Genomic DNA, 23867 nt, shown 5'->3' on the forward strand with positions numbered 1-23867 from the left:
GGAGGAAATAATATCAAACAAATCAACCAAAAAGAGGTTGAGTGGATTTACAGGTTGGACACCCTACAACCGAGAGGTATGAATGTTGATTTTGACCTTAAACCTTGCCTCGTATGAATTCAGGAGTTTGCTCTAGGACCTTCGAGAGTAGGATGAAAAGGAGGGCTGATTGGCAGGGAGGAGTCATGTGGTCTGTGATGTAATCGTATGTTCTGAATGAATGGGGGTGGGGCCTGTGGGTTAGCGGTCTATGATTGGTTGTGACGTTTTATGGGAGTGGATTTATATATGAATGAAAAATCACTACAGAGTTTTTAGTACAACATTATGATCTTATATTATTGTCATGGCTTATGATGTAATGTGGAATAACTTGTGTTATGTATGTATTGTATTTATTTGTATTTTTTAATATATTTATTGTGGATTTGAGAGATGGAGTATACACCCTCCTGTGAGTTAAATAGACCGCCCCGGAATGGGCGGATCAGATGCCCCTGACGAAGCTTTTTGGAGCGAAACCCGGGTCGGGTGTATGCAATTGGAAATTATATACTGCTTGTATTCTATTCACCTTTGTGAGTATAATAAATTCCTTTTATTCCGTTTATGTGATGGTATTTCACTATTGTGGCTATCCTTTGGTCTCTGACAGAGGCGAATGAGTGGAGGCTCTGCTTCTTTCTGTGGCCTTAATGCTTCCCTATATCCACGGATTATTGGAAGGAGTCTATAGTGGTGAAATTCCTGCCTTCTGGAGCAGCGTGGTCCAACTGGCAAAGTTTGTAACATAGTAACATAGAACATAAGGCCGAAAAAAGACATTTGTCCATCCAGTTCGGCCTGTCATCCTGCAAGTTGTAGTACTAGTAAATTACAGGGGCAGGAATACTAGGATACCACCTGAGCAGTTGCTCGGCAGCCCTTTTAAAAAATAGCAGCTATTTCTACAGTCTATTACTACTCCTCCCTATTCACGTCTCAATTACTAGTGGATTGGTATAGTGTTGAGGCACTCCTGGAGACCTGTAAATGAGGTGTTCTATGGCTATCATATAGCAGTCATCAGATCAAGGAAATTGCCCGTTCTTGTCTTCACAGGGCGCCTCCGTTGCTGGTGTACGGCCCTGGGAAAGCTACTGTGATTTCACAAATGTGTTTCCATCAGTGAAGCTTTTATGATATCAGAAGTGGATTTCAGCAGTTAAGCTACTGTGACATCACAAAGGAGTTCATCAGGTAAGCCTTAAGGCCATCAGAAATAGGTTTCTGTCACTTCAAATTCTGGAACATCATAAGAGTGTTTTCTTCAGGTAAACTGGTCTGACAAGTAAATTCCAGTCAAGTAAGCTGCGGTTATGCTCCCCTGCATAACGGAAACGGGACGGATCAGTTTTGCAGCCCATAGACTTCTATTATGACGGAATGAATAACGGAATGCCTTAGCAATGTGCTTCTGCGGTTTGGTATGTGCTGACTGACCCCCTTTTTTGGTTTTTCTTTGCAGTTTGTACTGGAGGTGTGGCTGCCTCCTCAGTCATGCACTCCTAACCACCCTGTCTGCCCTATAGGCTGATTTTAATTAGTGTTAGTACATAGTCAGGCCTGCTCCCCTTCACTCACTGAAGCCATGGCACCAGGAGTGGTATAGTTTGTGGACTCTCACTGCAGTCCTTGGTAGCCATTTGGCGCCGGTGATGTCGTGGAGTGGGCCTGCTGTGTAACCTACACTTCCTGAAGTGTATGGTAGCCGTCATGGCACCTAACAGGTAAAATTATCGTAGGTATGTGGAACCTCACTCCCTGAAATGTATGGTAGCCGACATGGTACCTAAAAGGTAGAATTTAGCGTAGGAACCCGTCTAACAGAGATCGCCTTGACGCTCGGCAGACGGGCTCAAATAATTTTGTACAAAACGATTTGCCAAGTATCTCGCACTTATAGTGTAGCACTTGTTATTATGCAATTTTGTACTCTATATTGCAGCTAATTGTCGCATTGCATGTTTCTGTCTTTCAACGGAATGAATAACGGAATGCCTCTAAAGGCATTCCGTTATGCATTCCGTCATAGAATTGCGTTATGGTCTGTGGTAACGGAATCCATAACGCAATTCACCTTTTACCACCAAAGTGTGAATGAATTTCAAAATAAAATTCGCTCATCTTTAATTGTGACATCACAAGTGTGCTTTAGGCAGGTAAGCTACTGTAACAGTACAAGCGTGAATTAGGCAATTAAACTACTGTGCAACACAAGCCATTTTTAGGCAAGTAAGCAACTGTGACATCACAAGTGGGTTTTATGCAGGTACACTATTGTGACATCACAAGTGGGCTTTAGGCAAGTAAGCAGTTGTGACATCACAAGTGGGTATCAGGCAGCTAAACTATTGTGACATCACAAACGTGCTTTAGGTAGGTACGCTACGGTGACATCACAAACGTGCTTAAGGCAAGTAAGGTATTGAGACGTCACAAGTGGGCTTTAGGCAAGTAAGCAGTTGTGACATCACAGGTGGGTATCAGGCAGCTAAACTATTGTGACATCACAAACGTGCAAGCGTGCTTAAGGCAAGTAAGCTATTGAGACATCACAAATGGGCTTTAGGCAAGTAACCAATTGTGACTTCAAAATTGGGTTCCAGGCAGCTAACCAAAATGTGACATCACAAGTGTGCTTTAGGCAAGTAAGCAATTGTGACATCACAAGTGTATTTCAGCCAGGTAAACTGCTATGACTTCACAAGTGGGTTTCATACAGCTAAACTAATGCGACATGTCAACTGTGCAGGACAGAAATAAAAGAAAATAATGGAAGGCAGGCAGGAAAGGAAAAGAAAAGAAAAAGGAAGAAAGGCTACATGTCAGTCAGCGATTGTATATAATACTCTGTATTTTATTAGTGGTAAGAAACACTTCTTCATTTTGGATAAACTCATTACTTTTAATGGTCTTCTAAGTCTTGAAAGTATAATACAGGTTATGTTCCCATGCACAGAACCCATTCTCAATGTGTTTTCCATCCTTAATGACCTGTTATGAACTACAAAAGGAACCCAGCAGAAAAGCGTGTGCTCCAGCCAAACTTTACTCCGCTACAAAGCATTTCCACAAATGTATTTTTTATTACCTTACATTATTACATTTGCTGTGCTAGTAAAAGTCAAATCCAATTGATACTCACTTAAGTGCCACATCTACCCATTAGGCTTCAGTAGGAAAGGGTTACTGCAATAGACGGAGACTTTACCGGAATGCGGGTTAATATATCCCATTGCTCCAGGGAGACGGTCAGCTTCAAGTTTCATGCAAATGGGTGCACAAAGCATAAGAATATGGGCCCCTGACAGGCACAGTACAGTGAGGAAGGCAGAACTTCTTATGGACTTAGGTAGGCAAAGACAAGGTATTTCTGAAACACTATTCAAAAGTCAACCAAGTAAAATAAATAGCATTTATATTTTTGTGACGTCTTACACTCGTTTTACACCACTCACTCCAGTTTTGTAATGTAGATGGAAAAGTGGGTGTGGTTAGATATGTTAATTCATTTCACTCCATATTTATTATTGCGACTATTTTAAAGGGCTTCTGTCACCCCCCATTGTGCAATTTTCATTAGCCGACATTAGCTATTTGCTAATGTCAGCCGAGTGCAATCATACATGTCCTACCTTTGTCTGTGGCTTATTTCTTCTAAAAATCATACTTTTATCATATGCAAATTTCTTCACTACCAGCAAGTTGGGCGTGTACTTGCTGGTAGCCGCCGCATCTGGACACGCCCCATCTCCTCTTGATAGACAGGGCCAGCGAGCGCTCTCCTCCTCCCGCCCGCCCCGTCTGCTGCTGAATTCCCGTGCCTGTACCGTAATGTTCCTAGAATCGCGCAGGCGTACTGAGTGAAGGACGCGCGCTTGCCAGCTCCTTCCTCAGTGCGCCTGCACTGATTACATCGCTGATGCCGGCAGTCTTCTCTTCCGGGTGTAGTGTGACGTAATCGGCGCAGGCGCACGGAGGAAGGAGCTGGCAAGCGCCTTCACTGCGCCGATTGAGGAACGATTGAGGAGGAGAGCGCTCGCTGGCCCTGTCTATCAAGAGGAGATGGGGCGTGTCTAGAAGCGGCAGCTTCCAGCAAGTACACGCCCAACTTGCTAGTAGTGAAGAAATTTGCATATGATAAAAGTATGATTTTTAGAAGAAATAAGCCACAGACAAAAGGTAGGACATGTATGATTGGACTCGGCTGACATTAGCAAATAGCTAATGTCGGCTAATGAAAATTGCACAATGGGGGGTGACAGAAGCCCTTTAAAGTCCCAAAAACAGTCACGATCTCACTCCAGTAAGAGGGCTAGGTTTGAGGATGAGACTAATTTATTTATATGTATTATATATTTATTTCTTTTCTTTTTCTCTTTATGCATTGCCAGATGACGGACCAATCTGCACGGAAATTAGGTTTCAGCTGTCTAGGACCTATCGTTCTTGAAATATTCACAAAAAGAAAGCAAATATGGCAGTCACATGACTCCTATTGGCCAATAGAAGCTTGCAGGACCTTCATTCTTAGCATCATGGACACACAGTTTTACACCAGGTTTCTATAACAACCCAGCTATTTATGACCTGTATTAGGCTAGTTTCACACTAGCGGCAGGGGAGTCTGGCAGGCTGTTCCGGCGGGTGAACAGCCTGTCAGATCCGTCCTAATTCACGTGTGCCCCCGGACTGCTGCTCCGTCCCCATTTACTATAATGGGGGCGGTGTTCCGGCAGGGCACGGCGAGAGGCAGCCGGACTAAAAGTACGACATGCAGATCCTTAATTCTTACTCTCAGTGACATACCTTAGCCTTACTGACATACACACAGTTTTAGGCCTCTTGCACACGACCGTATGGCTTTTTCAGTATTTTGCTGTTCGCAAAAAAACGGATCAGCAAAAAATACGGATGACATCCGTGTGCATTCCGTTTTTTGTGGAACGGAACAGCTGGCCCCTAATAGAACAGTCCTATCCTTGTCTGTTATACGGACAATAATAGGACATGTTCTATTTTTGAACAGAACGGAAAAACGGAAACGAAATGCATATGAAGTATCTTCCGGGTTTTTTTGCGGATCCATTGAAATGAATGGTTCCATATACGAAACGCAAAAAACGAAATGTTCATGTGCAAGAGGCCTTACACTGGGTTTCCATAACAGCCCAGTCATTTTTCTTCCCTGTTAAAGGGACACTGTGGATGTCACTGTTATGGGAGGACTGTGGATGTCACCCAGCCATTTTTCACTGTTATGGGGGCACTATGGAGGACACTGCTACGGAGGTACTGTGGATGACACCGTTGTGGGGAGCACTGTAGATAACAGTTATGGGGGCACTGTGGATGACACTGTTATGGGAGAACTGTGAATGATGCACTGTTATGGGGGGCACTGACTGTATCATATATAATTATACAGTGAAACGACCTCCTTGATTACAATGCATACTTATATAAGCAGTTTAGCAGAATGCGGATAATGTAAGCACTACAGTAAGCAGGACCAGCATCAGCACCAAGCAAATACGGAAGATGCCATGGTCCACTGGAGGGGGGAACGTGGACCCTCTGTTACACTTTGCATCCTGTGGAGCTTCTTTTATACAGGACAGTAGTAACGATTAAGTACAACAGTGCTGCATTCTCTTTCCTCTGTTATCCAGAAACTAGGGGGGCACTCCCAGCACACTGAGCACTGTTAGGGGATGTCTCTACATATTTAAAGGGGTTTTCCAGTTCGATATTGATGGCCTGTCCTCAGGATAGGTCATGATTATCTGATCATATCTGATTGTTAGGGGTCTGACTCACAGCACCCCATTCAATGAGCTGTTTGAAGAGGCCATGGAGCTCCGTCGAGTGCCAAGTCCTCTTCACGGCACACCAAGCACAGTTCTGTACATTGTATAGAACCTGCGCTTGGTAATGCAGCCCACGCCCATTCACTTGAACGGGACTGAGCTGCAAATGGCCATGTGACCAATTAACGTCACATCACTGAACTAGGACGAGGCTGCAGCACTCACCAGAACGCTGTCGCCCACCGATCTGATAACAAACATAGGCCATCAATACTGAACTTCCAGAAAACACCTTTACCATAATAATACTCTAGTCAAGAGCTCAAAAATTGGTATATGCAAGTCAGTACCAACCAGAGACCTTGCTCCTTTGTTGCTTTTTAGCTTAGCACCATTAGGGCAGAGCTTTGTTTCGCTGCAATGCCCATAGGAGGCCTGTGGTAGTCTGAGACACCCCCCCGGCTCATCATAGGCTCAGGCGGCTGCTCTGCTCCTACACTCCTAGTTGCTTGTCACACCTCTGATTTGGAGTACTCACTTCCAATTACAACGACAGAATGCAGCTGGGGACGTAAAGAACAGCACGACATATTGTAATGTCTACGTGAGAAATTCTACCACAATGAGATATTACCAGCAGAGAGAACTGCAATGTATTCAGTACCACACAGGATTTACGGTATGCGGTCTAACTATGCAGTATAATACTACAAAATAGCTGATCTGTTTCTTCAGATCTCAGAAGGTACATGATGTGCCAAGCGGGTTTGTTTTGACATGTCCTTGTTTACCTCCTTTTCTAGCTCAAGACTACTTAATATGCACCTCCACCTTCCTTCCATCATTTCTAATGTAACAATCACACCCCTTCTAAGAAAAATGTTCAGGTTCTCATTCTTTTTTTGATACCTCCTTTCTCCATTGATTTGTAGATTAACATTTGTACGTACCAGTAGTAGGGGTTCAAGTACTTTCCCCAAAAAGACAAACTCTGTATCGCCAAGGGACAGGGTATACGTGTCTGACTGGTGGGGGTCCAACCGCCGGGGCCCCTGCACTGAGCACTAGAACAAGGACCTGCGTGCCCCCTTTTCAGTGGGGTGGCAGACACACCTGTCCACTGCTCCGTTCAACTCTATCGGGCTGCCAGAGATAGCCGAGAGCAACCCGCGGTCCTATAGACCTGAGTGGAAAGGTGGGCATACATGCGTTTTCTGCCTCTCCACTCAAGTGGGGGAACACACATTCAGCTCTATAAGGTTGCCTGAGATGATCAAGCACTCTTCTATCTCCGGCAGTCCTATACCGTTGAATAAAGTGGCAAATATGCATGCTCCATTCAACATGGTGACCGGCAGGGGCCCCAGTGTTCAGACACTTACTTTGTATCCTGTGGATGGGGATAAGTTGTTGTAATGGGTCAACCTCCATAATAAATCTTATCCAGCATGCTTTGGGCCGAGTCTGGCGTACGAAACGCCGGTCCTCGTAAATTCCCCCCAGTATATAAGCAGGATTGCCAACTCAGCAGATTTTACGTCTGTAATGCTTACAACAAAATACAACGAAGGAAATAAAAGCCTTTGTAAAAAGCACTCACTTCTGCTTGCTGCTGTCAGGTTAACCACTTCCAGGCATCTCGGCTGATTATACTCCGAGGAGAAGCAGGATTGACACCCATCCAACTATTCTTATGAAGACAGTCTGCCCTGCAAAATGAATGAAAACAAGTCGAAGTCAACCAGATGCTGTGCGGTACAGTGCATTACACATTCACTAAGAAGGTGTGAAAAGTAAAAATAGAACCGCCGCTCGCACTCGGAATCGAAAATAGCACACGACTGCAAGGGACCAGCATCAGAATGCAGATCGCCAAGACGGAAGCCTAAATGCTGAATAGTGCCGTGACTGCCCGCTACAGGCCAATGACAGATCAAGGAACAAGGGCATCCTTCAATTTCAAGTAAAATAGCTCAATACACAGATATTCACTCGAGGTCATTTATACATAATAAATAAACCAATAAATCAATTAAAATCTTCAGTTAATTACAGGGAAATACAACACAGCAGTGAAAAACTGCTATGAAGTGGCCATTTTCTTCAACGTCTGCAAGGCTAGGTCTACACAACGAAATTTGTCGCGCAACAGATAGGGCACAACCACACTGCAACATTTGTCGCGCGACATTTTGTTGCGCAACAATTTTTAGAATGGCAGTCTAGGGTGTCGCACTGCAACATCCGACATGCTGCGACTGGACATCTCAAATGGATTTTCTGTGACTGTCGCAGTATGTCGCATGTTGCAGTGCGACACCATAGACTGCCATTATAAAAATTGTCGCGCGACATTGGTGCGACAAATGTCGTTGTGTAGACCTAGCCTTACACGGCCATTCTGAGAGCAATAACAGCCTACGAGTGCATTCACACTGCATTTTTAATGGACTACGAATATTGGTGATCAAAAACTAGGATATGTTCTATATTATCCAGTTTCACAGCCAGACAGTCCCAATACAAGTAAAAGGGGCTGTTTTTTAACCACCTCAGCCCCCAGTGCTTAAACACCCTGAAAGACCAGGCCACTTTTTACACTTCTGACCTACACTACTTTCACCGTTTATTGATCGGTCATGCAACTTACCACCCAAATGAATTTTACCTCCTTTTCTTCTCACTAATAGAGCTTTCATTTGGTGGTATTTCATTGCTGCTGACATTTTTACTTTTTTTTGTTATTAATCGAAATTTAACGATTTTTTTGCAAAAAAAATGACATTTTTCACTTTCAGTTGCAAAATTTTGCAAAAAAAACGAGATCCATATATAAATTTTGCTCTAAATTTATTGTTCTACATGTCTTTGATAAAAAAAAAATGTTTGGGTAAAAAAAAAATGGTTTGGGTAAAAGTTATAGCGTTTACAAACTACGGTACAAAAATGTGAATTTCCGCTTTTTGAAGCAGCTCTGACTTTCTGAGCACCTGTCATGTTTCCTGAGGTTCTACAATGCCCAGACAGTACAAACACCCCACAAATGACCCCATTTCGGAAAGTAGACACCCTAAGGTATTCGCTGATGGGCATAGTGAGTTCATAGAACTTTTTATTTTTTGTCACAAGTTAGCGGAAAATGATGATTTTTTTTTTTTTTTTTTTTTTTCTTACAAAGTCTCATATTCCACTAACTTGTGACAAAAAATAAAAAGTTCTATGAACTCACTATGCCCATCACGAAATACCTTGGGGTCTCTTCTTTCCAAAATGGGGTCACTTGTGGGGTAGTTATACTGCCCTGGCATTCTAGGGGCCCAAATGTGTGGTAAATAGGTAAATGACCTGTGAAATCCGAAAGGTGCTCTTTGGAATGTGGGCCCCTTTGCCCACCTAGGCTGCAAAAAAGTGCCACACATGTGGTATCTCCGTACTCGGGAGAAGTTGGGGAATGTGTTTTGGGGTGTCATTTTACATATAACCATGCTGGGTGAGAGAAATATCTTGGCAAAAGACAACTTTTCCCATTTTTTTATACAAAGTTGGCATTTGACCAAGATATTTATCTCACCCAGCATGGGTATATGTAAAAAGACACCCCAAAACACATTCCTCAACTTCTCCTGAATACAGAGATACCAGATGTGTGACACTTTTTTGCAGCCTAGGTGGGCAAAGGGGCCCATATTCCAAAGAGCACCTTTCGGATTTCACTGGTCATTTTTTACAGAATTTGATTTCAAACTCCTTACCACACATTTGGGCCCCTAGAATGCCAGGGCAGTATAACTACCCCACAAGTGACCCCATTTTGGAAAGAAGACACCCCAAGGTATTCGCTGATGGGCATAGTGAGTTCATGGAAGTTTTTATTTTTTGTCACAAGTTAGTGGAATATGAGACTTTGTAAGAAAAAAATAAATAAAATAAAAATCATCATTTTCCACTAACTTGTGACAAAAAATAAAAAATTCTAGGAACTCGCCATGCCCCTCACGGAATACCTTGGGGTGTCTTCTTTCCAAAATGGGGTCACTTGTGGGGTAGTTATACTGCCCTGGCATTTTCCAGGGGCCCTAATGTGTGGTAAGTAGGTAAATGACCTGTGAAATCCGAAAGGTGCTCTTTGGAATGTGGGCCCCTTTGCCCACCTAGGCTGCAAAAAAGTGCCACACATGTGGTATCTCCGTACTCGGGAGAAGTTGGGGAATGTGTTTTGGGGTGTCATTTTACATATACCCATGCTGGGTGAGATAAATATCTTGGTCAAATGCCAACTTTGTATAAAAAAATGGGAAAAGTTGTCTTTTGCCAAGATATTTCTCTCACCCAGCATGGGTATATGTAAAATGACACCCCAAAACACATTCCCCAACTTCTCCTGAGTACGGCGATACCAGATGTGTGACACTTTTTTGCAGCCTAAATGCGCAAAGGGGCCCACATTCCTTTTATGAGGGCATTTTTAGACATTTGGATCCCGGACTTCTTCTCACGCTTTAGGGCCCCTATAATGCCAGGGCAGTATAAATACCCCACATGTGACCCCATTTTGGAAAGAAGACACCCCAAGGTATTCAATGAGGGGCATGGCGAGTTCATAGAAATTTTTTTTTTTTTGGCACAAGTTAGCGGAAATTGATTTTATTTATTTTTTTCTCACAAAGTCTCCCTTTCCGCTAATGGACTCAATATGCCCCTCACGGAATACCTGGGGGTGTCTTCTTTCCGAAATGGGGTCACATGTGGGGTATTTATACTGCCCTGGCATTCTAGGGGCCCTAAAGCGTGAGAAGAAGTCTGGAATATAAATGTCTAAAAATTTTTACGCATTTGGATTCCGTGAGGGGTATGGTGAGTTCATGTGAGATTTAATGTTTTGACACAAGTTAGTGGAATATGAGACTTTGTAAGAAAAAAAAAAAAAATTCCGCTAACTTGGGCCAAAAAAATGTCTGAATGGAGCCTTACAGAGGGGTGATCAATGACAGGGGGGGTGATCAATGACAGGGGGGTGATCAGGGAGTCTATATGGGGTGATCACCACAGTCATTGATCATGCCCCTGTAAGGCTCCATTCAGACGTCCGTGTGCGTTTTGCGGATCCGATCCATCTATCAGTGGATCCGTAAAAATCATGCGGACGTCTGAATGGAGCTTTACAGGGGTGTGATCAATGACAGGGGGGTAATCAATGACAGGGGGGTGATCAGGGAGTCTATATGGGGTGATCACCACAGTCATTGATCATGCCCCTGTAAGGCTCCATTCAGACGTCCGTGTGCGTTTTGCGGATCCGATCCATCTATCAGTGGATCCGTAAAAATCATGCGGACGTCTGAATGGAGCTTTACAGGGGTGTGATCAATGACAGGGGGGTAATCAATGACAGGGGGGTGATCAGGGAGTCTATATGGGGTGATCAGGGGTGATCAAGGGTGAATAAGGGGTTAATAAGTGACGGGGGGGGTGTAGTGTAGTGTGGTGCTTGGTGCAACATATTACTGAGCTACCTGTGTCCTCTGGTGGTCGATCCAAACAAAGGGGACCACCAGAGGACCAGGTAGCAGGTATATTAGACGCTGTTATCATAACAGCGTCTAATATACCTGTTAGGGGTTAAAAAAATCACATCTCCAGCCTGCCATCGAACGATCGCCGCTGGCAGGCTGGAGATCCACTTTCTTACCTTCCGTTCCTGTGAGCGCGCGTTCACAGGAAATCTCGGCCATCGCGAGAGGACGCGCCGGCGCGTCCACTCGGAATGAATCAACCACCTCCAGGACGCGTCTGTGCGTACAGCGGTCCGGAGGTGGTTAATGGCTGTTTTTCAGAAAAGCATCCCTGAAAAAACAGCTGTGAAAATCTGACAGTTTAAAGAGTAACTACACTTTTTTGAAACTTTTGCCATGTCATAGAGACATATCAAAAGTGTTGATCAGTCCATAGACTTAAAATACGAATCCCCTTTGAACCTCAAGTGTTCTTGCTCAATGAGCTTTCTACAATAAGTAGTCACAAGTATCAAAAGATCTTTCTAGGTAGGATACTGCTGTTGGCTAGAATTTTGGTTAGCCGGACCTGGTTCGCTCGGCATACCCCAGAATTAAACACCTGGATAAATCTAGTTAACAAGGTAAAAAACTATGCACAGATTCTGTATAGGGAGAGAAATGTGGAGGAGAAGTGGATTAGGATATGGGGTGGCTGGAAGATCTGATTGACTGTAATAATCTATAAATGGTTTCTTTTGTCGTGTGTTTTGTGTTTTTTCTCCCCCTTTTTTTTTTTCTTTTCTTTCCTCCTCTCCCCCTTCCTTCGGGTGGGGGGATAGGGATAAGGGGAGAAAAAGAGGCTATCAAATATATGGAGTGTTTACTCAATTTCTTGTTCACTGTATTTTTTTTTTTTATATATATATATATATACTAATAAAGAAACTAAATAAAAAAAAAAAAAGTGTTGATCAGCGACAGTCTCTGCTGATCTCTAGAACGAGGAGTCAGAAGCGTTCAGCCAAGCACTGCTTCTCCTCGCCACTGAGTGCGGTAGTGAAGACTGTCTCATTGTCTTTCTACTGAGACAGTCTTCACTACGGCGTTCAGCGGCGAGGAGAAGCAGTGCTTGGCTCACCGCTTCTGACTCCTCGTTTTAGAGATCAGCAGGGACCGTCGCTGATCAACACTTGATATGTCCGTATGACATATCAAAAGTTTCAAAAAGTGTAGTTAACCATTTTTAATGTCCATTTTTAGTTCACTGTCGTGTAAGGGTATTTTTTATTTTTTTTTAGAAAACTGCCACTGCCAGGAGTCAATCCAGCAGGAAGAGGTATACGTCCTTCTCTTATATGTTTTATTCTTCTTGTTTAAAAAAAAAAAAAAAAAAAAACAACTGCAGAAAAAATAACTAACACTGTTTTGTTTTTTGTTTTTAATGAAAAACACTGTGTGAAGCAAGCTGGATTCACACGCATTTTTTTTATGTGGAGTTCTTTTAGTTTTCTTCTACCTGAGTTTTTCTTTCTTTTTGCAGTAAAAACACTAGCTCCAGATGTAAGCTGAAAATCTATGGGAAATATGAAATGCAGGACACATTTGCATTTTTTTCTATTTGGGTGCATTATTGTTGTCCATGATGCTTTTTCAGGCATTTCTTTATCCCCATCTATAGAAAACAAAGGGCTAAAAAGCTATTTACGCATGTTAACACAAACAGCACCAAAAGATTCCATAAAAACTGCATGTCATATGCAAAAACGAACATGTTTATTACCAGTAAAAAAAAAAAAAACACCAACCAAATTTGTGTGTGAAGGGGACCTAAGGGTAACTACAGGCCACCTATGAGTTACAAATCAAATACTGCAAAATCATAGGAGTTCCATATTAGTGACATTTTGCTCATCCTATGAAGTGACATGAAGGTTCATATAAAACAAAAATGACATTATGATATAAAAACAAACAATATTTACAAATTAATACACGGAACTGTACTGCAATGATCAAATACGTAGTGATAATGGATGCGTTCATGACATTTCCATGTACACTTGGAAGTTCCAGATAGAATTACAAATCATCTGCATTTAGAATTGTATATAGCAAGACCTCCATATAATGTCATGGACTGTGTAGTCTGCACTGTACAAAACAGATGGCTTTTGATAAAACACAGTGGCCCAAATGTATTCATCTTTTAGATCAGAGGTCCCCAACCACCAGGCCACGGACCAGTATGGACCGTGGATCACCTGGTACTGGCCCACGGGGAGCACAGGAGTTGAGCAGTGGGGACGGGAACTATTAGCTCCTGTACCCCACCGTTTAGTCTCATAGCCTGAAGGCCACTAGATCATCATGACCTCTGGCGCTGGGTCCCTAGCACTAGTAAAACTAGCCATAGACCGGCTGTCCAGACCTGCACCAGATTTATCACAGGGGCTCAGGCTGGATGATAGATTTGGGCTGTGGCTAGACACTTTTCTCTAACTCTAATATTGGTTGGCTTACTTTGAGACATTTAGCATTGGGGTGTATGATAGTTGGGGCTCATGCACACGGGCGTTGCCTGGCCGTACCAGTATTGCAGTCCGCAAACAGCAATATGTGGGCACCAGCCGTGTACACACCGTATCACAGATGTGGACCCATTCACTTGAATGGGTCTGCAATCCGGAAGGAGCCGTGTGGAATGGAGGCACGGAACTTCATGGAAGCACTACGGAGTGCTTCCACGGGGTTTCTCTCTGTGCCTCCGCACTGTATTTTGTGCGGGCGGATCACGGACCCATTTGAGTTAAAAGGGTCTGGATCCATCTGCAACAGACGCACAGATGGTGCCCGTGCATTGGGGACCGCAAATGTACGGAACGACTGGCACATGTTTGTGTTGCACGAGCCCTTAAAATGTATTCCTATGGAGCCTGCCACAGGCAGGGACTGAAGCTGCCGCACAATGCATCTGGCTCCCCCGGTCTCTCCACTTGGGGGAGCCAGAGCACACCATCCGGGTTTTAGCACATTCAAATGCCGTGGTCACATTTGACCACGGCATCTGAAGGGTTAAATGTCCACAATCGGCATTATTGCCGGTCACGGACTTTAGCCGCGGGTGTCTGCTGTATGAAACAGTAAGCGCCTGGCGGCCATGGTGCCCGCTGGAAGCGCAAGCAGGCACCATGTTTAAAGTGCTGACCAGCAACTTACATGTACGGCACTGCTCAGAAAGGGGTTAAAGGCTATGGACACCTTTGGGGGCAATTTTTTTTTTTAGCATTGCACTGTACTCATTTCAGATACTAAAAATCTTTTTTTCAATTGGTATTTATTCAATCTGTTCAGATTCTCCAGTAGCAGGCTCTGCATTTTTACTGTGTTCCATCAGACAGCTCAGCTAACGGCTCCTTATCGCTGACCTTATAAACACTCATTAGAGCTCAATTCTTAGCTTACTGATCAGAATGTGGCTTAGGGACCATTCACACATCCGTGTGTGTTTTGCGGATCCGCAAAACACGGACAGCGGCAATGTGCGTTCCGCATTTTGCGGACCGCACATTGCCGGCACTAAGAGAATATGCCTATTCTTGTCCGAACAAGAATAGGACATGTTATATTTTTTTCAGGATCGGAAAGGCTCCATTCACACATCCACAATTCCATTCCGGATCTGGGCTGCACGTCGTGCGGCCCCATAGAAATGTATGGGCCCGCAATTCCGTTCCGCAAAATGCGGAATGGAATTGCGGATGTGTGAATGGAGCCTTACATAAGTGTTTTTTAGCTAGTAGTAATTTAGGCTTTAAAGTGAAAGTACAATTCTCACAGCTAGCTAGAAGTTAACCCTTTATGATAAAGTTGTTGAATTTTTTTTTTATAAAGACCTATTGAAATTAGTATTTTTATTTTAAGCCCAAATTTAGTATAACGCAATCATAAAAGAAAATTGCACCTGAAGATGTACATAGCCTTTAAATAGTTGAATTGATTAAATGACTCCATTCTAAAAAGGCATCACTGTATGTACAGGAGGAGAGGGGGAAACCTACCTACATTTTGCTATATTTTAGTATTATAAATAACACTTCTGTATTTTTTCCGACTAGCTTTTAACAAAAGGGCTTAAAGAGGTTGTCTTGCTTCGGCAAGTGGCATTTATCATGTAGAGAAAGTTAATACAAGCCACTTTCTAATGTATTGTTATTATCCATATTGCTTCCTTTGCTGGCTGGATTCATTTTTCTATCACATTGTACACTACTCGTTTCCATGGTTATGACCACCCTGCAATCCAGAAACTATAATAGAATAAAGTTCTTCACTAAAAGCAGGAAAGATGTCAACCAGTCGTCTCCTGCACTTAGGGTTTACGTCACGTTTTATACCTTCGTTTGACGTACGGTACATGTTGCAAAGAAGAAGAAAAAAAAAAGATACAAAAACAAAGAACACCACGATCTTGTGTCCTGCACAGTCCGGTTAAACTTTTTTTTTTTTTTTTTTCTACAATGAAACTCTATGGTGGACGTCTGAGGCATCCGTTTAACGTATAAATTTTTTGTATACGTTAAAAGGATGGGAAAAACTTTTTGTGAACCCTAGCCTCAAATGAGTCATATGTACATCAGCGCTAAATGAAATCTCTCTCTCGTTATCTGTTCCCTGCAGGTCGTTTCTTCCATTGAGAGAAAGGTCAGAACACGCCTTGCTGAGACACACGTTTCCTTTCACTGTGCTACTGTCACTGATTCCAGAGCAATTAACCACGGAAGCAATAAAGTACAATTAGTTATTCTGCTCAAGCATTCCTCTGCTATTCAAGGATATCCACTCCATTCATCACTTCATTATATAATACTCCAACTGTGCAAGACAACAATCAAGTCCCACTTTCATTAATTAACGCCCATTAACCAAAACGGATAACTTCCAAAACACCACTGTGTGAAATGGATAATGGTCCCTATTTACTAACGAGCGTTTCTAGACCTTGTTGCAAACTGCACCAAAATTTGTCGGAAATATGCGCATCTAGTTTTAGAAAAATCTACTGCAAGTAAATTGACAGGGGAGTGGCTAAGCAAACTGTTTATCTGGAGGTCAAAGTTCAAGGCAGGTCAAGGAGGTCACTTGCGGCAGAGGATTCCGGCAGGCAGTTGCCGGAAACGCCTGCCGGAGCCGGCAATCCGGACGCAAGCGGATGGCATTTGTCAGAGGGATCCGGATTAGTCTGACAAATGCATTGAAATACCGGATCAGTCTCTCCGGTGTCATCCGAAAAACTGATCTGGTATATTTTTTTTTCCACAGATTTACCCTAAGTTCACACTTGCGCGTTTTACAGCGCGTTCGAACGCGCTGTAAAACGCATAACCGATGCAAACCAATGCTTCCCTATGGGACTGGTTCACCATTTTCGAGTTTTACAGCGCGTTCGAACGCGCTGAAAAACGCCCGACGCATAAACAAGTTCTTGAGCTTCTTTGGGGCGTTTTGTCGCGTGTTTGCGGCCATAGGACACTGCTGTCAATCACACAAACGCGCGTAATACGCGCGTTGACTATGGACAAAAACGCGCACAAAAACGCGTGTTAAACGCGCATATCAAATACGCTCAGGTCTGAACCCAGTGTTAAAGGTCTGCGCATGCACGGACCGGAAGAACGGATCCGTCAATGCGACAATTTTAATGCCGGATTCGGCACTAATACAATTCAATGGAAATTCCGGCAAGTGTTTAGGATTCAAGTGTACATGATTTTCACAGACCCACAGACTTCAATGGGCATGCTTGGTCCACATCGTGGATCAAAGTAGTGCATGTCTCTGATTTTTATACTGACCCCTGGTCAGTAAAAATAAAAATAAAAAATACTGAAATGACACATTTAAATCAATGGGCATGTGTGCGGTCCGTGGAAAATGTGTACAGCACACGTCAGTTAAAAATGAAATGTGGACGAGGCCTTAGGGTAGTCACATGACTATTTTAGAGCTGGGATCTGGTTGTGAAAACACAGCCAAGTCAAAGCCATTTCGCAGGTGAGCATGATGGCCCATGCAGTGGAGGCGATAACTGTCTCCACTAAGGCCTCTTTCACACGGGCGTTGCGCGAAAATGTGCGGGTGCGTTGCGGGAACACCCGCGATTTTTCCGCGCGAGTGCAAAACATTGTAATGCGTTTTGCACTCGCGTGAGAAAAATCACGCATGTTTGGTACCCAAACCCGAACTTCTTCACAGAAGTTCGGGCTTGGGTTAGGTGTTGTGTAGATTTTATTATTTTCCCTTATAACATGGTTATAAGGGAAAATAATAGCATTCTGAATACAGAATGCTTAGTAGGTGATCAATTGAGGGTTAAAAAAAAAAGAAAAAAATTAACTCACCTTCTCCTCTTGTTCGCGTAGTTCCCGGTCTCTTCTTTACTTCTTTAATGATGAGCTGTCGGCTAAAGGACCTTTGGTGACGTCAGATCACATGCTCCAATCACATGGTACATCACCGTGGTGATGGACCATGTGATCTGACGTCACCACAGGTCCTAGCCGATAGTTCATCTTTTGAGAAGTAAAGAAGAGACCGGGAACTACGCGAACAAGAGGAGAAGGTGAGTTAATTTTTTTTTTTAACCCTCAATTGACCACTTACTAAGCATTCTGTATTCAGAATGCTATTATTTTCCTTTATAACCATGTTATAAGGGAAAATAATACAGTGAATAGACTGTCACCTAGCAACTATGCGTGAAAATCGCACCGCATCCGCACTTGCTTGCGGATGCTTGCGATTTTCACGCAACCCCATTCACTTCTATGGGGCCTGCGTTGCGTGAAAAACGCTGAATATAGAGCATGCTGCGATTTTCACGCAACGCACAAGTGATGCGTGAAAATCACCGCTCATGTGAACAGCCGCATAGAAATGAATGGGTCGGTATTCAGTGCGGGTGCAATGCGTTCAATCCGCGCGGAATACTCGCCCGTGTGAAAGGGACCTAAAGAGCAGACATTACTGTCCCCTCCTGATAATTGCCTGCTCAGTCGCATAGTGAAAATCCGCCATAATACCTATATCTGATGATCTAGCACCCGACAAGTCCCTTTGACCTATTTGAGATTGTTTGTTTAGCTCAGTTAAGAGTTTTATGCCCTTTTTTATATATTTTCCATTGCACACGATCTGTGCAGAAGCACAAACCACTTGCCAGAAGAGGTTGGCGTCTTTAAATATAGCTGATCTTGTAGGAGGAAGGAAGTTTAATGATTTTATTGAATTTTTTTGTAATTTCACAGTTTTATGGAAATAATGACTTTCCTTTAGAAGAAACCACTCGTAGACTGAACTACCTAGAGTAGTTTTAGGCTTGCGATGACTATACTATCTATAAGATGATCTATAAGGTGATTTATCTCATGGCTTCATCATCTTTCTTCTGTTTAGGCCTCATGCACACGACTGTTGTTTTATTCCGTGTCCGTTGTTCCGTTTTTCGTGATTTTCTGCGTACCCATTGACTTCCAATGGCCACCAATGTGTTAAATACAAAAGAGGGAGGGAGGGGGGGCCGGCCGCACTGGCCACCAATGAGTTAAATACAGGGGAGGGAGGGGGGGGGTCTGCCCCCTGCTGCCTGGCAGCACCTGCCAGGCAGCAGGGGGCAGTCATGTACACAGTTCTTTTAGTATATTCTAACCTGAAGCTTCCCCATCACCATGGGAACGCCTCTGTGTTAGAATATACTGTCGGATCTGAGTTTCACAATCTAACTCAAATCCGATGGTATTTTCTAACATAGAGGCGTTCCCATGGTGATGGGGACGCTTCAAGTTAAAATATACCATCGGATTGGAGAAAACTCCGATCTGATGGTATATTAATAGGGACTCCTGACTTTACATTGAAAGTCAATGGGGAACGGATCCGTTTGCAATTGCACCATATTGTGTCAACGTCAAACGGATCCGTCCCCATTGACTTGCATTGTAAGTCAGGACGGATCCGTTTGGCTCCGCACGGCCAGGCGGACACCAAAACGACTTTTTTTTCATGTCCGTGGATCCTCCAAAAACCAAGGAAGACCCATGTAAGAAAAAACGGTCACGGAACAACGGAAATCCGTTTTGCGGACCTTAAAAGAAAAACGGTCGTGTGCATGAGGCCTTAGACTTTTTTTTACTTTCCTTCATGTCTGGTGATCCTCCAAAAATAAAGGAAGACACACGGAAACAAAAACGGATCACGGAACAACGGAACCCCATTTTGCGGAATGGGTCCGCAAAAAATACGGAACGCACTTGGAACATATCCGTATGTCATCCGTATTTTGCGGATCCAAACTGTAGAAATGCTATGCCCAGCCCATATTGCTCATGTGTTTGGTGATTAATAAGTTACCGTTTCTGTATACGATACGCAAAAAACTGAACAAATACGGAAACCATACGGATATGTTTTGTGCAATAACGGAACGGAAGAGGACTTAAATCAGAGAAATAAAAACCCCAGATACGGATCAACGGATCAGTGAAAAACTGACCGCAGAACAACAACGGTGGTGTGCATGAGCCCTTATAGCAGAGAAGATCTGCCAGGCAGTATATAGGGGTGATTGTTGGTGGCTTCGGATGCTGACGTTGATGAGCATGACCATGTCTTCTCCTACGTAAGAAAGGGGCTCCATAACTTGCTTCAGTACAGAATAGTAGGAAAAAATTTAAAGTTTTAAACACTTAGGCCTCTTTCACACGAGCGAGTTTTCCGCGCGGGTGCGATGCGTGACGTGAACGCATAGCACCCGCACTGAATCCGGACCCATTCATTTCAATGGGTCTGTGTACATGTGTTGTTTTCCACGCATCACTTCTGCGTTGCGTGAAAATCGCAGCATGTTCTATTATTCTGCGTTTTTTCACGCAGCCCTGGCCCCATAGAAGTGAATAGGGCTGCGTGAAAATCGTTTTTCACTGATGGTTGCTAAGAGATGTTGTTTGTAAACCTTCAGTTTTTTTATCACGCGCGTGAAAAACGCATCAAAACGCATTGCACCCGCGCGAAAAAAATTTAACAACTGAACGCAATCGCAGACAAAACTGACTGAACTTGCTTGCAAAGTGGTGCGAGTTTTCCTGAATGCATCCGGACCTAATCCGTCACGCTCGTGTGAAAGAGGCCTAATAAATTAGATATTGCCCTATTACAAGAACATACCCTTGAAACAAAAACACCTAAAATAATCCTCAGTTAAACATGATGTAACTAAAGTAGAATTTAAAGTATTATTTTTTTTAATGGAAATTAAATTGCACAATATTATTTTATTAATAATTTTACATGTAATTCCACAATGATCTGACAATGCTGCAGTGGGCCAAAACATATGTATTTAAATTGTATGAGATTTGGATCATTGTGGAATTACATTAAATGTTAATAATAAAATAATATTGTGTAATTTAAAATATTTCATTATATGAAAATTAATATAAAGTATACTTTGGCTGTATAATTTTTAACTGAGGATTTTTTAAGGTTGGTAAGTTAAAAAAAATATATATTTTCATGTGAAAAATATTGCTCACGTACGTAAGATTCGTTATTGTTTAATACTTTTTCCATAAAATAATAGTATAGAAACTGATGAGAAGATGAGAATCAATATATCTCCTACTTTCAGACTGGCGTTTTGGTTTCCGTTTGTGAGATCCGTTCAGGGCTCTCACAAGCGGTCCACAACGGATCAGTTTTGCCCTAATGCATTCTGAATGGAAAAGGATCCGCTCAGAATGCATCAGTTTACCTCCATTCCATCTCTATTCCGCTCTGGAGGCGGACACCAAAATGTTGCCTGCAGCGTTTTGCTGTCCGCTTGACTAAACTGAGCCAAACGGATCCGTTCTGACACACAATGTAAGTCAATGGGGACGGATCAGTTTTCTCTGGCACTATAGAAAACGGATCCGTCCTCCATTGACTTTCAATGGAGCTCATGATGGATCCGTCTTGGCTATGTTGCAGATAATACAAACGGATCCGTTCATGACCGGTGCATGCGGTTGTATTATTGTAACGGATCAGTTTTTGCTGATCCATGACGGATCCACCCAAAATGTGAGTGTGAAAGTAGCCTTACAAAAAATGTCCTCTCCTCCCTCCTGCACTGATCACTATTAAGAAAATTTGTAGTCATAGGGCCAGATTTATCATTACTCTGACAGCTCACTCCACTTTCACATATGGCTAAAGTCAGTTTTAGCCAAGTCAGATTTATGATCGGCCCTTTAAGACTGTAATAAATTTGGTTTGACGGTAGCAGTTTATCCGTCAGTAAGCAGCTTTACAAAAGTTGCACGTTTTTATGAAAAAGTCGCATGTTCTATTAAAAAGTCTCATAAGATAAGCATGGTCCTCACTGGAGTGAAATTGCAACTTTTTTGCGACTTTTTAAATAGTCCCAATAGTAAATCTGTCTAGAGATTCATTTACATAAGAAAACACGCCCACTTTCAGAAAACTGGCGAGCATAGTGCAGAGCAGAAAAAAGTCGCAAATTTGTGCACAGTTTTAGCGTTTGGGACTTTTTTTGGGACTTTTTCCCTCCATTATTCTGACCTGAGCTAATGATAAATCTGGCCCATATAATGTATGTCAATGGTGTGGCAGTGTGACACGCGAGTCGCGACATATTGCGGCACGACAGTCACATAAAATCCATCACTCTGGGTTTTGTGTCGCGAGTCTCTTGTTGACTTTTACTCCATTGACTTCAGTGTATGTTGTGCGTGACGCGCTACTCACCTGCGAAATGGCTTTGACTTGGCTGTGTTTTCACAACCAGATCCCAGCTCTAAAATAGTCATGTGACTACCCTAAGGCCTCGTCCACATTTCATTTTTAACTGACGTGTGCTGTACACATTTTCCACGGACCGCACACATGCCCATTGATTTAAATGTGTCATTTCAGTATTTTTTTTTTTTTTTTTACTGACCAGGGGTCAGTATAAAAATCAGAGACATGCACTACTTTGATCCACGATGTGGACCAAGCATGCCCATTGAAGTCTGTGGGTCTGTGAAAATCATGTACTCAACACGGATGGCATCCGTGTTGTGTCTGTGTTGCGTCTTTTCACTGAAGAGATTCTTTGGGAATTAATTTTCAGCTGAGCAACGTCCATGAATGATGGCTCATTCATTGGGTAATTGGCAGCACTATTACACTGCCAGATCATCGCTAACAAGCGTTAGGCCCCTTTCACACGGGCGAGTATTCCGCGCAGATGCGATGCGCGAGTTAAACGCATTGCACCCGCACTGAATACCGACCCATTCATTTCTCCAGCGCTATTGTACTATGCATTCTGTATTCAGAATGCTATTATTTTCCCTTATAACCATGTTATAAGAGAAATAATACAATCTACAGAACACCGATCCCAAGCCCGAACTTCTGTGAAGAAGTCCGGGTTTGGGTACCAAACATGCAGATTGTTCTCACGCAAGTGCAAAACGCATTACAATCTTTTGCACTCGTGCGGAAAAATCGCGGATGTTCCCGTAACGCACCCGCACCTTTTCCCGCAACGCCCGTCTGAAAGAGGCCTTACTGTGAACTCTCGTTAGCGATCATCTGTCAGAAAATCTGTCAATCTAATACAGCCGTTCGGCTAGGGCTACATGGCGACTAGCAGAAAAGTTGCGCGACATTTTTATCACTGATCAAAACACTGACTGTGTGAATGAGGCTAGGGCTACACGACAAAATGTGTTGCACGACAAAGTCGAGCAACAAAAAGGGTACACGGAACGAAGCAACGGATGTGGACAGCACACGGAGTGCTGTCCGCATCTTTTGCGGCACCATTGAAGTGAATGGGTCCGCATCCGAGCCGCCAAAACTGCGGCTCGGATGCGGACCAAAACAACGGCCGTGTGCATGAGGCCTAAGGTACACAAAATTCACACGGATGGCAGAGAGCATTCATGAAGTAATCGCAGAATGAAGCACAAGTGATGCATTAGATATAGATTTTCCATGTAGAATTCATTACAAAAGTGCAGCCGAGCATGCATGTATACGGGAGGATAAAAGGAATACATGTCAGGGAAATGAACGTTCATCCAACAGCTATTAAAGGTGTATGGGCAGCTTTAGTTTCTAGGATTTTTACCAGTTCTACATGCAGCTGGGCACATATTTGCAGCTCTGTGTTTTCTACTGTGACAAGGGTTACATGCACATTTTTCCCCGTTTTTAATTTTTGTAGCAATTACCATACTGCACTATTACTGGGAATTCAGGGAACAATAAAAAAAAAACAAGATTCAGTGTTTTTTATTCCTAAAAAGGTTTGGGGGAGAAAAAAAAAAAAAGTCAGAGCTCCAGAATGCTGCATTTTTGGAAAGAAGCCAGAAAGACAAAAGGCTACGGATTACACACATTTTGTTGCACGGATTCTCGTGCGGTAAAAACAGAAATCCTCAGCATGTCAACTCTTTATGCGATTCTA

The 23867-nt window shown here is 43.1% G+C and overlaps 1 protein-coding gene across 1 annotated transcript in view; it reads right to left on the minus strand.

The window, feature by feature from the left end:
- Positions 1–23867, minus strand: part of OTUD7A (OTU deubiquitinase 7A) — a 292001-nt gene that overhangs the window by 197727 nt on the left and 70407 nt on the right. The window contains 1 exon segment of the mRNA XM_040413842.1: positions 7453–7561. The gene's annotated coding sequence lies outside the window, so the exon portion shown is untranslated.

This window comes from Bufo bufo, chromosome 1, assembly GCF_905171765.1.
Source record: "Bufo bufo chromosome 1, aBufBuf1.1, whole genome shotgun sequence".
Classification (NCBI taxonomy): domain Eukaryota; kingdom Metazoa; phylum Chordata; class Amphibia; order Anura; family Bufonidae; genus Bufo; species Bufo bufo.